The following is a 17,813-nucleotide window of genomic DNA, read 5'->3' as shown; positions in this document are numbered from 1 at the left end:
CCACTTTCGACTTTCATGGAAGCAGATTATAGCTGACAAATGGGTTTTGGAGGTTATAACATTGCATTACTCCATCCTTTTTACTTCCATCCCTCTGTCCCACCCCCATCCCTCCTGGGGGACCCATCTCATGAACACTTGCTGAGACTGGAAGTCATCACCCTGCTATGCACAGTAGCCATAGAACCAGTTCCAGTCCAGGATAGGGGGGATTCTATTCCTAGTATCTTCCTGGTCCCAAAAGGAAAGGGGGATTCAGATCAGCATTAGAACTGAGGTGCCTAAACATCTTTGTGACATTGCAGATATTTAACTCTTGCAGCCATGATTCCATCTTTAGATTCCAAGGATTGGTTTGCAGCTCAGGACCATCAGGCTGTTTACTTTCATGTCACAATTCACTGCTCTCAGAAGTTTTCAGATGTGTTCTTTCTTGTTACGAGGCTGCTAACATTCAGATCTTGTCTAGAATGATAGCTCATTCTACAAGATCCCAATCTACATCCATGGTCCTGTTGAAAAACATACCAGTTCTTGACATTTGCAAAGCTGCAATTTGGGGGCATCAGAGCATACTGTACTTTTTCCAAACACTATGCCCTGGTATGCTTCCAGTTCAGATGCTGCTGTTGGGACGGCAGTACGATCACCAGCATGCAATCCATCTTGAAAGCTCCCTCCTCTGTCTGGGAATACTGTTTGGGAGTCACCTGAAGTGGAGCACCCACAGGGACACTACTTGAAAAAGGAGAGGTTGCTTATCTTGAACTCCACTACTTGCCACCCCTCTTTCCCTCTGCTTCAGAGTCTCTGTGACTTTACACTCCATATGTTTTATGGAAATATGCTTATGAATATGACATAACTGGGATATGCTTCATGCTAAATACCCCTTGTATGGAGTCATTAGAAAGCTTGTAATCCACTAAGTGTGTTCATTCTATTTGTTTGCATGTATTATTTCTATATTTGGAGTTAGGAGAAGAAGATATTAACTTGTATTGCTGATGTAAACATATTAAGTGGAGGCCATTAAGGTGCTCCAAACACAATTAGTTGTGAATGGCCTTAGTTACTTGAAAGCCTTCCTGTGTACATGTGGACCACCCCACAGGGAATGGAGACTAGGGGTCTTACAGTAACATGTGACCATGATAATTAAATCCATCTGAAATCTGGTACTTTTCCATTTAGAAGGAGGGGTGGGGACCCAGAGAGACAAAAGATTCCTGCCTTGTGCCAAATCTATAAAAGGGTGTTGAGCAGGACAAAGGGGGAGGCCAGTCATGAGAAAAAACCCTGTTTACCACCTGGGATGTCTGCTGGATCTAACAAAGACTGAACCAGGTGTGGTGTTCAGATGTTGCTTGAAATTATTAGAACTGGGAGCACTGGCTGTTGGGAGTCTGAAAGGATAGGAAACAGGAAGGAGGGGGAAGGAGTTGAGGAGACAGAGTGAGAGTTACAGAGGGTGCAGCAGCAGCTTGGTAAAGAGGTTTCCACTTTAAAAATAAAGTACTGTTAAAGTTTGTTAGTACCTTGTCTGGTTGATACAACATTTTGGCGATGAGGATGAATCTTCTGCCTCTGAACCCACCTGCACCCTTTCTCCAAAGCCCAGGTGAGCCTCCAATTGCTTTTACTGCCTGGATCCATCTGTTTGAGACTTATCTGCTTGCAATCAGTGCTACAAAGATTTCTGAAGTAAGAAAGCATGCTCTGCTAATCCACTGCCTTGGAGCAGAAGGGCAGCATATATTTTACACTTTTCCCATTGCAGATGGTAAAAATGAGACTGCACTTACTGCATTAAAGAACTTTTTTGTGCCAAAAGTGAATGTAGTAGCTAATTGCTACAGATTTTGCCAGTGTGAGCAGAAACCAGGGGAAACTATAATGCAGTCTGCTTCCGTGAGGAGTCTGATTGTGACCTGTGACTTTGGGAATATGGCAGATGAGATGATTAGAGACCAGCTCATTGAGAAAACAACCATGCTTCGTGTAAGAGAATGCTTATGTCTAGAACCACAACTTACACTAGAAAAAGCAATAACCATTGCTACTCAGATTGAGTCAGCTACAGCTGAAGCCAAAATAATGAGCAGGGATACAGGAGGCACAGTCCAGGCTGTAACTCCTTTGCAGAAAAGTTCATTATCACTGCAGACAAACAATTGGAGGAGGAAAACTAATGAAAAGCCACTGAATCAGCAAATTCAAAATATAGTAAAAGCATGCTTTCGCTGTGGATCCCCACAACACCTTGCAAGCCACACAGGATGTCCAGCAAAACTAGCTCAGTGCAATCATTGCAGAAAGATTGGGCATTTTGCTAAAGTATGTCACAGTAGCCAGTTCAATCAACAGGTGCATGCAGCTACAGTTCCAGATGTTACTGTGCTGAGCATGGACAAAACCACTACTGCACATATTCCAGAACAGATAAAGTGCACTGTAAACGTTTCCGCCATACCCTCAGGCAAATCACACTCTATTCAGCTGATGTTGGACACTGGCTCAGCATTATCTATACTACCTGATTCCATCTATTTGCATTACTTTAAAGATGTGCCTCTTACTGAACCCAAACTTCAGTTCGTAAGATATTTGAAAAACCATATTCCAGTACATGGCTGCCTGCCAGCAATAGTTACTTTTGGTGATTGCTGTGTAACTGCAGAGTTCTACATTGTCCTCAAAGGCACTCCTATCCTTGGCAGAGATTTACTGGCTGCTTTAAATCTCAGGGTAGTTAATGGACGAATTGATCTTCCTCAGCAAAGCACTCTTGCGGTACACACACCAGTTTCAGCTGGGACACAACACCAGGTTGAGGAGAAACTCAGCTGTGCTTATGGGTTTCTGCATAAAGTTAAAATGCACAATAATGTGATGCCTGTATGACAGAAATTACGGCACTCACCATTTTCAGTCAGGGATGCTGTTTCAGAGGAACTTAGAAAACTTGTTCAAAAGGACGTTACTGAAGAGATTGACTCCTAGGAATGGGTTTCACCTATAGTAGTGACACAGAAGAAGGGTGGAGGCATTCGCCTTTGTGTGGATTTAAGGGAGCCAAATAAAGCTATTGTGATTGACAGCCACCCTCTTCCTCACATAGAAGAAGTGTTTGCAGAACTCCATGGAGAAAAGATGTTTTCTACTCTTGATTTGCAGAGCGCATACCACCAGATTATGTTGCATGAAGACAGCAGAGACCTCACAGCATATATTACACATGAGGGACTATTTTGTTTTAAACGTGTTCCATATGGTCTCGCATCAGGGCCAAGTGCCTTCCAAAAAATGATGTCATTGACTCTGAAGAACAACATGGATTTCAGTGCTATTTGGATGATATTATCGTGTTTGGAAATGCTACTGAGGAGCATGACAATAACCTGCAGTCTGTACTACACTGCATCAGCAAAGCAGGCCTCAAGCTTATTAAGTCCAAATGCAAATTTAGACAAACCGAACTCTCTGGGGCATACAATTTCACAGGCTGGACTAAAACCTGATCCAGATCATATCCTGGCAATTTCAAATGCTCCTCCTCCAACAGATTTGCAAATCTTATGTTCCTTCTTGGGTCTTACCTCCTGGTATGCAAAATTCATTCCCAGTTATGCTTCTGTCATTGAACCGTTATGAGAATTACTATGGAGAAGTTCAACCTTAGTGTGGAAAAGGGCTGCACAAGCTAGTTTCGAAACGGTGAAAGGCTTGCTTGTACATAGTCCAGTACTTGCACTATTCAGTCCTGCATTGCTCACAACTGTAACTACTGATGCTTTTGTTTATGGACTTGGGGCTGTCCTCACACAACTTCATGAGGACAACACAGAGAGAACTGTTGCGTTTGCTTCAAGGACACTAAGTCATGCTGAGAGAAAATATTCTACAGTTGAAAAAGAAGCACTTGCTTGTGTCTGGGCTACTGAAAAATGGAGAACTTAGCTGTGGGGCCGCATGTTCAAGTTGTGCACAGACCACAGCCCTTTGACGATGTTGCGCACCACGAAAGGACTGGGAAGAGCAGGATATCATATTGCTAGATGGTTTCAAGACGACTCTCTTTCAATTATGAACTGGGATATAAGCCTAGAAACAAAAATGTGGTAGCTGATTGCCTTTCTCACCTGCCTTTGCCTTCACCAGATGGTCCAGCAGAGGATGAGGATGTAGTAGTTGCCCTTATTACAAGCACTCTTACTGCAGTTACAAGAGAACAATTTCAAGCTGCTTGTTTAGCGTGTCCAATTCAACAAAAACTATGGGAATTTCTGACAAAGAGATGGCCAGGTAACCCTAAAAACCTTGACCCAGTTTTGCTGCCTTATTTTAGAGTTCAGGATGAACTTTCTTTGCTCGATGGCTCTCATCCTATGGTTGTGAAGATTTGATGCAGGGTTGAAGCTGCAGACAACATAAAACAATAGCTTTCAGAGCCAAATGCTGCCTCTTATAGTCTCTAGAGGCACAGAAAGTCCTCAGCAGCAGAACAACCTTGGTTCCTTTGTGCTGGTCAGGGTAGGAGAATGGCATGCAGAAGACAGATTTAGTAGCAAGGGAAGAGAGTTCAGGAGTGTGACGTTATTGATATAAACTGGGACCATATAGAACATGGTTTGCAACCAAGGTTCTGCAGTGGCACCAAATCTTATGTAAAGGGGGTCATATAAAGTGTCTAAGACCAGGTTACGGATTACTGGTTATGATAGCTTTTGGGATGCAGTCAGTGATGTCTGTGTCATCCCTTCCTGCATCAATTTTGCGTTGGGGGTGTGACGTTATTGATATAAACTGGGACCATATAGAACATGGGTTGCAACCAAGGTCCTGTAGCGGCACCAAATCCTAGGTAAAGGGGGTCATATAAGGTGTCTAAGACCAGGTCACGGATTACTGGTTATGATTATGCTGTCTGTATGTCTGTATCATTTTGGTAGTTGAAGTTATGAATATTGGCTGTATGCTGTCTGTATTGCAAACTTATGTTGTGTTACTGGGAAAGATCCCAGAAAAAGTTGGTGTCAGCTCTGTTTAGCCTGCTTGATGGCTCATTAAGGACCATCACCTGCAAAATTGTCCCATCGAGAGAAGGCAGTTACGCCCTGTGACTCAGCAGGGTGTGCAGAAACTGGCCCATGTGACTGCAAACTCCATTTTACTGTAACTTTCCACAGCAGGAACAAAGGAGTGTTCTTATACTTGGAAAAGCCTATATAAGGCAGAGGCCTCATCTCCATTTTGTCTTCAATCCTGCTTCTTACCTCTGGAGGGACTTTGCTACAAACTGAAGCTCTGCACAAAGGAGTGAATGACCCATCCCAGCGGGGGATGTTCTCCAGAGACTTGATTTGCACCTGCAGTTTACTCCATCACTGCTACAAGACTGAACTAAGAACTTTGCCATTACTGTATGTAATTGATTCCATTTAACCAATTCTAGCTCTCATCTCTATCTTTTTCCCTTTATGAATAAACCTTTAGATTTTAGATTCTAAAGGATTGGCAACAGCGTGATTTGTGGGTAAGATCTAATGTGTATATTGACCTGGGTCTGGGGCTTGGTCCTTTGGGATCGAGAGAACCTTTTTCTTTTACTGGGGTGTTGGTTTTCATAACCATTCATCCCAGGATGGGTGGCACTGGTGGTGATACTGGGAGACTGGTGTGTCTAAGGAAATTGCTTGTGTGACTTGTGGTTAGCCAGTGGGGTAAAACCGAAGTCCTTTTTGTCTGGCTGGTTTGGTTTGCCTTAGAGGTGGAAAAACCCCAGCCTTGGGCTGTGACTGCCCTGTTTGAGCAATTGGTCCTGAATTGGCACTCTCAGTTGGGTCCCGCCAGAACCACAACGTCACAGTGACGTAGTCGTGCTTGGATCCATAGAACCAGGTCAATTAAGCTTTGGGTCAGAACCCCACGCTATCCAAATTTGAATTTTGGAATTGAGAGTTTGGTTGGTTAAAGATCAGTGACCATGAGCCAGAAAGCATCAGCAAAAGCAATGAAACTGCGAGCCCTGATGGACAGACTGCAGTTTGAATATGAGCAAAAACTGGCAGAAATTCGAATGAGAGAGAAGCAAGCCTTGGCCCAGCTGGAGGAAGAGGCTGCTGAACGAGAGAGAGAAGCTGCTAAACAGGAGAGAGAAGCTGCTAAACGAGAGAGAGAAGCTGCTAAACAAAAGAAAGAAGCTGATGAGAGAGAAGAAAGAGCTCGTAAGGGGCGTCTGGAACTGCTGGCTGCTGAGGAGAAAGCTCGACTGAGGCAACAGAAGATGCAACAAGAAACTGCCAGACTTCAGCTCCAAGTCAAAAAGGCAAGGGAAGAACAGCAGAAACTGTATCCTCTTGAAAGTCCAGTTTATAACAATGTTGGTATGTTGTATAACTCTGAGCAGTTGTCTGGGTGTAACCAAATGTACCCCAACACTGCCACCTTTTATGTCAATGCTGTTACTGTGGGTTCAGTAGAAGGTGGGTCCATACATTGTGCCAATGCTATGTATGAGAAGGGTAATGAAAATTCATAGAGTGTGTAAAAGTCAATGGTAAAAGCTGTTTGGGGCTAATGATGGCATCTAACATCACTCTTGTTAAAGCAGATCTGGTCAAAGAGGGAGATTATTTACCAAATCAGAGTGTGAATGTTGTGATCCTCTATGAGTTTACTGTCCATGTGCCTTTAGCCAGAATCCACCTCGAATGGAATGGGGCTAAGCATGAAGTTATAGCTGGGGTAAGGAAGTTATTGCCTAAAGATCTTTTAATTGGGGAAAATGTTAAAGCTTTGTTCAGTTCAGGTAGCCAGTCACAGGACAGGAATGATCTTACACCTGTGTCTATTGTGGGCAATGGTTGGCCTGAGGAGGGTTGCACCAAAGGGTTGTCTGTGCAAGAAAGCAGTGTGTCTGTGAATGGAGTTTCTGAATGTCTGTCTAATGTCTCAGAAGTGAATCTGGAGTTAGATCAAGAGCAGAAAGATCTCATGGGGGAGGAAAATGTTTCTCAGAAGCAGATTAAAGTAGATGGTCAGGTGGAAGCCCTAACTGAGGAAGAAAAGGGTAAATTTGTGATGAGTGATGGATTGGTGGCTAGTACAGCTTGTAAAAGTGAACCTGAAATGGGTAACTGTGATTTGCTGGAAGTACTTCAGTGTGGTGAAAAAAGCAGCGGCTTATCTGTTGGGAGTGGCAATGTGCCTGGTAAGGAAAGTCTGAATGAGCCTAGGCAGCCTTGTGAGCTGATGGCTTTGTCTAGTCAGCAATGTGGGAAAACAAGGATAGTGGAAGATGAGTGTCCCTATCCCTTACCTGTTTCCTGTGTGGAGAAATGTGACAGAGAAGGAAATGTGCCTGTGTCTGTCAGGGGTATTGACTTGCCTATGGAGGACGCTACCCCAGTCTCCAAGCAGTTGTCTGTGAACAGCCCTGTGTGCTGGGACAAGGGAAGTGGAATCCCAAACTGTGTGTCTGGTGAAGGAGAATGTGTCTCCGGCTCTTCTGTGTCTGTGCAGCAGACAGAAGGTGCCTTCAGCCTGTGATGGCTGAGAATAGTGCAGTTGTCTCAGAGTTGGTTGTAAATACAGCTAAAGCCCAGGAAGGGAATGGTCCTAAGTTTGTGTCTGCTGGGGAGAATGGCACTGTAACTAGGGTGCATCCAGTTAGTGTCTTTGCAAAATCCCAGAGACCAGACAATTCTGGTGCTTGTAATTTGCCAGTTGCTAATGTGTGGTTGGAAAAGGGTGTAGCAACTCTGTCTGCTCAGGGTAACACCCTAGCCAGGGCACAAGGAGAGCAGAAAGGTGATTTAATTGTGTTACCTACTGACAGTTTAACAACTGGTAACAAGGAGGAAATGATTCCTAAACTTGTGTGTGTTGAGCCTGACAACTTGCAAGTTGCCAGTGACTATAAGGAAAGTTGCAGAGGGAAGGAGAGTACCTCTAACCTTTTATCTAGTGAGTCTATAGGTTTGCCTGAAAGGGGATTGTGTAGGAATCTGCCTGATGAACCAGAGGTAATTCTGGATGTAAGTGAGACCCAGAAAGAATCTGTGAGGGCTCAGAGAAGTGTTCCTTTAGAGCAAGCCCTAGGTGAAGAAGGTAAGAGCAGAATGTCTGTAAGGGGTGAATTGTTGCTTAGAGAAGCTGCTAAGGAAAGAAATCCTCATGGTAGCCTGTGCAAGCAGTTTGCTGCAACGGAAGGGTGTAAAAGTAATTTAATCAATGAAGTTTCAGTTCCTAATAGCTAGAAATTTTCTGTTGTGAATGGATCCGCTGACTTTCCCTTTGAAAGATCCAGTGTGGGTAGCTTTGAAAAGATCTCAGATGAAGTAGAAGCTGTTAAGGAAGTTAAGCAGCCTTATAACCAAGTGGATGGGTTGGGCCAGCTTATTGGGAAGACAATGGTGTTGGGACAGAAGTCTCCATGCTGATTCTGTAAGGCCACGTCCAGACTAGGGTATTAAAATCGATTTTAGATACGCAACTTCAGCTACATAACGTAGCTGAAGTCGAATTTCTAAAATCGAGGTACTCAACCGTCCAGACGGCGCGGCATCGATGTCCGAGGCTCTCCGTGTCGATTCCGGAACTCCGTTCGGGTTGATGGAGTTCCGGAATCGATGTAAGCGCGCTCGGGGATCGATACATGGCGTCCAGACTAGACGCGATATATCGATCCCCGAGCAATCGATTTTAACCCGCCGATGCCGCGGGTTAGTCTGGACGTGGGCTAAGTAAGCAGTCTGTGCTTCAGGATCTAAAAACAGATTGGGTTACTGGTGTTTCAAAGCAAAATAGTTTTATGGATAAAGGCTTGAGGATGCAGGGGAAAACAAACAAACTCTCACTCTCAGACCCTTTGGATTTGTGTGGTATCTCTGTAAGACAGAGTCCAGCCTTGAAATTGGTGGCAGCTAAGAAGTTAAAAGCTGGTGTTTGTGTTAATGCAAATTACCTGGCTGGCAGGGAGAAGAACTTGCTAATAGCTGTTAGCACAAAGAGCCCACCCCATCAGCCAGTAAATTGGGTTAAGCAAGAGAAATCAGGGTTTAATCCTGCAGGACAAGAAGGAAAGAGAAAACTAAATTTTGCAAAGGGAAGCCAAAAGTTAACCCTAAAATTCCCAAACTCCAATGGTATTGAGCCAAAGGTGTGGCATAACAAACATAATTGTAAATGGACACTTTCAATGAATTTGTTGTTATGGCTAATGATGATTTTTGTAACTAATGTGTTGCTATTACCAAGAATTGTAAGAATGTACAATGTGCCCAGTCCTTTGGAAAGTCCCTTAAATGTGTTGAAAGCAGTACATGAAAACATGCTTTATGTTAAAAGGCCTTGTTATACTGAGGTTTCACTGCTAGTGCCTGTAAACAGTCTTGGAACTTTTCACAGAAGAATAGACATTCCAGACCGAATGTGCTGTATGAAAAGGAAAACTGAGGCACACTACCATATTGCTTTCATGGCTAAATGCCAAGATTCCTACGCTGTGAACAACATTAATATCTATGTCAATTTGATGTTAATTTGGTTCCCAACATTTGCCAGAGCTTGTATAGATAAAATAGCTAGTTTCTTTAGCTCTTGGAAAAATCATATGAGACATACAGGAAACCTGCTGCAAGAGCAGATCCAATCCACTATTGTTCTTAAAGAGATTCAATCATGTTATTAAACATGACTTTGATAAACTATTTCTGTTATACACTGTTATGGCTTCTAACCCAACACTAGCTGTAGTGAGACAGACCCAGGGATGGGGAGCTTTTGGGATGCATTCAGTGATGTCTGTGTCATCCCTTCCTGCATCAATTTTGCGTTGGGGGTGTGACGTTATTGATATAAACTGGGACCATATAGAACATGGGTTGCAACCAAGGTTCTGCAGTGGCACCAAATCTTAAGTAAAGGGGGTCATATAAGGTGTCTAAGACCAGGTTACGGATTACTGGTTATGATTATGCTGTCTGTATGTCTGTATCATTTTGGTAGTTTAAGTTATGAATATTGGCTGTATGCTGTCTATATTTCAAACTTGTGCTGTGTTACTGGGAAAAATCCCAGACAAGTTGGTGTCAGCTCTGTTTAGCCTGCTTGATGGCCCATTAAGGACCATCACCTACACAATTGTCCCATCGAGAGAAGGCAGTTACGCCCTGTGACTCAGCAGGGTGTGCAGAAACTGGCCCATGTGACTGCAAACTCCATTTTGCTGTAACTTTCCACAGCGGGAACAAAGGAGTGTTCTTACACCTGGAAAAGCCTATATAAGGCGGAGGCCTCATCTCCATTTTGTCTTCAGTCCTGCTTCTTATCTCTGGAGGGATTTTGCTACAAGCTCAATCTCTACACAAGGGACTGAGGACTCATCCCAGTGGGGGATGTTCTCCAGAGACTTGATTTGCACCTGCAGTTTACTCCATCACTGCTACAAGCCTGAACTAAGAACTTTGCCATTACTGTATGTAATTGATTCCATTTAACCAATTCTAGCTCTCATCTCTATCTTTTTCCCTTTATGAATAAACCTTTAGATTTTAGATTCTAAAGGACTGGCAACAGCGTGATTTGTGGGTAAGATCTAATGTGTATATTGACCTGGGTCTGGGGCTTGGTCCTTTGGGATCGAGAGAACCTTTTTCTTTTACTGGGGTGTTGGTTTTCATAACCATTCATCCCAGGACGGGTGGCACTGGTGGTGATACTGGGAGACTGATGTGTCTAAGGAAATTGCTTGTGTGACTTGTGGTTAGCCAGTGGGGTAAAACCGAAGTCCTTTTTGTCTGGCTGGTTTGGTTTGCCTTAGAGGTGGAAAAACCCCAGCCTTGGGCTGTGACTGCCCTGTTTGAGCAATTGGTCCTGAACTGGCACTCTCAGTTGGGTCCCGCCAGAACCGCAACGTCACAAGGAGCTCTGCTGTTTTATGCACCATATAAATACACAGGATGACACAGACCCTGGCCAGAAAAGCTTTAACGAGATAAAGTATTGGCAAGTTGTAGGGAAAAGGGGAAGACAAACAATGTGATGATAGGCACAAGCTACATCAGTTCACTCTTGAAAGGTTTTTAATTGTTTTTTCGTGTGGTAGAAGTGGGATGGCAGGAAGGAGCAGGTAACCAGAATCAAGGGAATGTGGAAAGAAGGGGATGAGACAGATGAGGAGAGGAGGGGTCAGAGTTGAACACTAAGGGAGAGTGAGGGTGGCAGCAGAGTGACTGTGAGGAGAAGGGTGAGGAGAATGCTGGGGGAAACCACCAATCAGCAGGCAGAAACTTGTGTCCAAAGTTTAAATTGTACAAAACAGTGTGACATCACCAACATCTAGGCCTGGTGCAGGTCTGGTGGGGCTGAAAGTACAGCAGGAACCCCCAGCTAGACCACCCTGCTGCAGCTAATCCTGAAGACAGCCAAGATGCCTTACTCTACTTTCACCCAGTTCATGTGACTGGGGAGGGAGACTTGCTGGGGCCTGGTGATGTCTGTTCCCTTACTAAGAACATCAAAAATGTACCATTTTGTCAAACAAGAAGTAGCAATCAGCTAAAGATAAGGTGGAGGTGGGTGGGAAGTACTTTAATTGCATCTTATTTAAGCCTTTATGAATTAGCCATGCTGAATTTTTCTGGATTTCAATAGCTTTTAAGCAAAATTTTCAGAATAATTACAGTGTGAAAACAGACTACCCTGAATACACTTGAATTTAACATATAGTAGAAATGTTTTTTTCATGTTAACTTTTGTTCTTTAATTTAAAGCGACTGCAACAAGGTTGAATTTTCCATCATTGTGCAAAAGCACTGGTTAGCTTAGACTGGATATTAATTTATGTACACCTTCCCCCCCCAGTAGTACATCAATCAAATCTTGAAGATAATAGCTACTCTATAAAGCAACTTTTAGGGTACAATTCTCTTTTCCAATATCACCTTTGTGTGCTCCTCCAGCAGTGAAAAAAGACTGTGAAGCCAGGAAATCTGGCCCTAGGAATTCCTCCAGTGGCATCACTAAAGGAATGGGTCCATGTCACAGCCTTCAGTTCCAAGCATAAGGGGAAATGATCAGGAAAAATGGGATGTGGGCAGAGTGTCTCAAGGCTCTAGTTGTGCTCAGATGCTGGAATGACCCCTTAGGGCAGTGGGCCTGCTCTAATTTATGCTGTACCCCAAAATGGAAAGCCACTAAAGTGGACATAAAGCCACTTTGTTCCCCCAACTTAGGTCAGCATTGGTCACAGTTCAATCAGACCCATATAGGAACCTTTAGAGCCTCCAAATATTACTCTGTCAATTGTACTGCCCACTATTAATAAACTTTGATGCAAGTTACTTAGACCAAGCTCCTCAAAGGTGGTTAGGCACCTACATACCTTTGAGGCTCTCGGCCTTGTACCCATGTCTCTTAGCACTTAAAAAAATTGAAAGCATATATACATACATACTGTAGCGGGGTGGAACCCCTGCTCCTGCCCTGAAGGGTAAAAAACAGCCTAGGAGAGGGCTGTGGCTGGGGCAAGAAGCCTGGGCTGATTGGGGAAAGTAGGCTCATCTGTGGCCATGCCCCAATCAGGCCCATTTGGCCCCTATAAGAGACTGTGAGCCAGAAGCCTAGGCAGTCATATATTCATAGATTCTAGGGTCAGAAGGGACCAATAGTCCGACCCCCTGCACAAAGCAGGCCACAGATCCCTACCCATCCACTTCTATAACAAACCCCTAACCTCTGCCTGAGTTATTGAAGTCTTCAAATTGTGGTTTGTAGACCTCAAGCTGCAGAGAATCCACCAGCAAGTGACGCATGCCCCACGCTGCAGGGGAAGGCGAAAAACGTCCAGGGCCTCTGCCAGTCTGCCCCGGAGGAAAATTCTTTCCTGACCCCAAATATGGCGATCAGCTAAACCCTGAGCATGTGGGCAAGACTCACCAGCCAGCACTCAGAAAAGAATTCTCTGCAGTAACTCAGATCCCATCCCATCCAACATCCCATCACCAACCACTAGGCATACTTATCTGGCGATAATCAAAGATCAATTGCCAAAATTAGGCTCTCCTGTCATACCATCCCTTCCATAAACTTATCAAGCTTAATCTTAAAGCCAGATATGTCTTTTGCCCCCACTACTCCCCTTGGAAGGCTGTTCCAGAACTTCACTCCTCTGATAGTTAGAAACCTTCGTCTAATTTCAAGTCTAAACTTCCTAGTGTCCAGTTTATACCCATTCGTTCTTGTATCTACATTGGTACTAAGCTTAAATAATTCCTCTCCCTCCCTAATATTAATCCCTCTGATATATTTATGAAGAGCAAGCATATCCCCCCTCAGCCTTCTTTTGGCTAGGCTAAACAAGCCAAGCTCTTTGAGTCTCCTTTCATAAGGCAGGTTTTCCATTCCTCCGATCATCCTAGTAGCCCGTCTCTGAACCTGTTCCAGTTTGAATTCATCCTTCTTAAACATGGGAGACCAGAACTGCACACAGTATTCCAGGTGGGGTCTCACCAGCGCCTTATATAACGGTACTAACACCTCCTTATCTTTGCTGGAAATACCTCGCCTGATGCATCCTAAAACCGCATTAGCTTTTTTAACGGCCATATCACATTGGCAGCTCATAGTCATCCTGCGATCTACCAATACCCCAAGGTCCTTCTCCTCCTCTGTTGCTTCCAACTGATGCGTCCCCAATCTATATCTAAAGTTCTTATTATTAATCCCTAAGTGCATGACCTTGCACTTTTCACTATTAAATTTCATCCTATTACTATTACTCCAGTTTACAAGGTCATCCAGATCTTCCTGTATGATATCCCGGTCCTTCTCTGTGTTAGCAACACCTCCCAGCTTCGTGTCAACTGCCTGTAGAAAGAGAAAGGCCTGGCTGCAGGGAGCTAGACACAAGTTACCTGAGTGGAGCAGGGCTGGGGAAAGGCAGAGGAGCTGGGGAGCTCCAGCCTGGAAAGCCTCAGGCTGTGGCCTAGCAGAAGGCAACAGGTACTGGGGGTTGCAGAGGGCAGCCCAGGGGCAGGTAAAGGCAGCAGGTCCAAATCCAGCCTTGTCCATGATGACTAGGCTGATACTGCAGTCTGCCGCAGGGCATGGGGGCTAGATGATACTGGCAGTAGCCTTATACTGAGGAGAGGTGGGAATAGTGGGTGGGGGTTCCCCAGGGAGGGGAGGGAGACCCAAAGACTGAGGGGTTACTGCCAGGGGGCTGCACTCCAGGTAGAAGGGCACTGGGTCCAGGGAGGAACATGGGGGTGGGGGGAGGGAGAGGACAGGCAGATGACTGGCCTGCAGAGGGTGCTCCAGAGCTGGAATGAGCTAATTCCCAGGAGTCACCAGCAGGAGGTGCCGCAGGGGTGAGTCTGCTCCTTCTCTCATTCACACTCACAAACACACACTTTGACCCAAAAAGTAGATTGCCGAACCACTTCAGAAGCAAATCCAAAACCTCACCAACTAAAGAATAATAAGCAAACAAGCCCCCAAACCAATATAAACAAAAAAGGGCTTCAGCCTTATGCAGAAGGCTGCCAATGATGTACTTAGGCATCTATTAAAGGGGAGAGCATTCCAAAGTTTCAAATCATCTTCTACAAAGAAGGGTCTGTTTCCTATTTTCTCATGCTTCAGATGACCAGAAGTTCCATGTTCGGTGACCTTAAGTGTGCGTCTGTGGGGGGTGTAAGGTTACAGACCATGCTTTGGATAAAGTGACCTTACTGTAGAAATATTTGAATAATAAAAGAGAGACTAGAAACCTGATCCAGAATCCTTTGAAGTCAATGGAAGTCTTTCCATTGACTTCAAAGGGAGCAATGTTAAGCCCTCGCTGAACTATAGAAGCCACAGGAGTTCCCAGAGCACAGGCATCACTGAAGCTTTCAGATGAAGGCTCTTGAGTAGTTGAATTGCCGCATTCTGCAATAGTTCCAATCTGCAAGTGGTGTCCACAAGTAGCCCCAAGTAAAATTCTAGGGATCTATCCTAAAAAAGTGGAGTGCTAGGGAGAAGCCTGAGCCTCAGGGAAAAAATGTTACATCTGGATGCTTTGGAGAAGGGGGCGCGAGGGAACAATTCTTACGATTGCCAAAATGTGAGATTACATTGTTTGGAGCTTGGTAGAAAAACAACAACAAGGGTGACAAACCAATCCTGCAAGAATTTTATACCAGAAGCTCTTCCTGGAAGATAAGGAGCTACCCACCACCACAAAGAGAGAGATTTAACATTACATGGAACTCTGTCTCATATCCTACAATAATATATACATACATAGTGTTTTTTTTTAATAAAAATACAGTTGCTATTAGTTTCCTTCAGTTCCTAGTTTTTACTTAACCTCAGACAAGTGAATTGTGGGAACTATAAGGCAACAGAATTATTTTTCTTTGTGGAAGATCTGGAAGCTTAAAATAGATTTAGCAAAAGTCAATCGATCAGTCCAAATAACTATCACAAGCACTATGCCAGGATGATCACATATAAATAGGAAATTGTGTATCTATTTTATATCTTGTAGATGAGAATGGCAGGAGGTCATGCTTGGGAAGGCTAAGTAAACAGTACAAATGTATTCTATGGGCAATGAAGGAGGTACGTCTTCATACAAGACAGTAGACCTATGGAACTTGTTGCCTGAGGATGTCATGAAAGCCAAAAGTATAATTGGCTTCAAAAAACAATTGGATGAATTCATGGAGGATAGGTCCATCAATGGCCATAGCCAAGATGGTCAGTGATGCAACCAAAGCTCTGAGTGTCCCTAAACCTCTGACTGCTAGAAGTTAGGCCTGGATGACAGGGAATGGATCACTTGATAAATTGCCCTGTTGTTTATTCCCTCTGAAGGACACGGCACAGCTGCTGTAGGAAGATGAGATATTGGTCTGCATGGACCACTGGTCTGACCCAGTATGGATGTTCTTATGAACATTGCAGGATAAAATGTTTGAAGCATGTTTTATTAGTTTCAGATATGGTGCTGAATGACTCCAAGCAAAATGAGAGTGCTGCCAACCAAATCCTCAGGCCAAGCAAAAAACTACAGATGGTGAAGATCCTACAATATATTAGAATAACAGTTTAAAGTACAAAATCCAATTAAACACTAAATGATTGCCAAGAAAGTATGGAGGTAAACAAAAGGGGCACAGAGGACTCCTGATTGCTACTTATGGCAATTCACATAAGGGTTTCTTTTATACTCTCTTGTGGATGTTTGATACCACGAGGAGGTGTGCATGACATCCCCTTTACAGACAATACTAGCTGCAAAACAGAAGGGTGAGAGCATCACAAGAGCAGGATCCTATACAGACAATTTCCTCAGAAAGAATTAACAGTCTGATTGTCTGCTAATAATTGAACAGGTAGTATATGTCCAATATATTTTGCATTTCCCCCCATTATTCCAACAACCATATCAGTAACTTCAGATTTGCTGAAATTTACATTACCTGCACTGGATAAGTATATATGTCATACATACTATGACAATCTTCTATATCTTATCTTATTCCTAATTCTTGTTAAAATTGGAACAGAAATGAGTTCTATTTTTTTTAAAGAAATTCAGTGTACATAACACTGTAAAAATTAGCTATAGTAATCTCTCCATTGATGCTTGGTTCTTTTTTGGGGCTTGTATTTTAATATCCAAATCTGATCTGAATTTAAACTTTTCCACACCTTATTTCTACTTCCTTGTAGGAAATGGGCTGGAGGGGGTAGTTTGATGTTTGCATCAGAACAGAACTTGCAATGTTCCATGTCATTTCCCCAAAAGTAGGCTTGCCTGGGAGGGTATGAAAGAAACTTTCCCATCAAAACTCAGGAGTTTGAAGCAGGTGGAAACACTGGGAGAAAGTGCAGGTAGTAGATGGCGTGGTGCATGCTGTGAGGAAGCCCTAATGAGAGCTGCAGGGTACCAGGCAGCTTCTACTAAAAGGACTACAATAGAACATGGAAAAAGCTTTGTCCTGGAGTCTTCTCTTCTCCTGGCTGCTGCAGCGCCTCTCCTTGGCTTCCCACTCTTATCGTCATCTAGTGAGAGCAGTTTCAATGGGTGGCGAAAAAGGGAAGTGAACAGACATGAGCTGCTGGTGCTGAGGAAGGATGCAACATGTGGCAATAGATCAGAAGACATTCAAAGGGAAAGCACAATCACCACTCTCACACTCAGTCAGAGTAAGCATATGCATGTGTGGAGAGGAGGAGAGACTGCTCCCTGTGCTTTCTAGGCTAAGGGCCAGTCTACACTGGCAACGGCGCTTTTAACGTGGCTTGTGTAGTCATGGCAGAGCGCTGGTAGAGAGTGCTCTACAAAAACCACCTCCATGAGAGGAATAGCTACAAGTGCTGGGAGCACGGCTCCCAGCGCTGGGGCACTGTTTACACTGGCACTTTACAAGGCTGTAACTTGCTGCGCTCAGGGGGGTGTTTTTTCATACCCCTGAGCGAGAAAGTTGCAGCGCTGTAAAGTGCCAGTGTAGAAAAGAACAAAGGGTCTTCTGGCTCCAGTGCACCAACTTCAACCTCCTTTACTGTCATTTACACCCCACTCCACACCCACTCACATTCCACATGTGCCTACTCTGCACTCCTTCATGTTGCATCATGCCCCAGTCTTCCCTCATCCCTGCCCCCTCTGCAACCTATGTGAAGTCATCCAAAGCCCTTGCTACGTTTATTCCACACACATGCATTTCTTCCCATCCACCAGTGAATGGAGCTGCATTGGGAGGTGGAAGAGGGAAAGTCTGCCAGGAGACCTCCTGGGTAAGCTTAGGGGAAAC

This window comes from Gopherus flavomarginatus, chromosome 10, assembly GCF_025201925.1.
Source record: "Gopherus flavomarginatus isolate rGopFla2 chromosome 10, rGopFla2.mat.asm, whole genome shotgun sequence".
NCBI lineage: Eukaryota > Metazoa > Chordata > Testudines > Testudinidae > Gopherus > Gopherus flavomarginatus.
Note: the sequence above shows the minus strand (reverse complement) of the source record.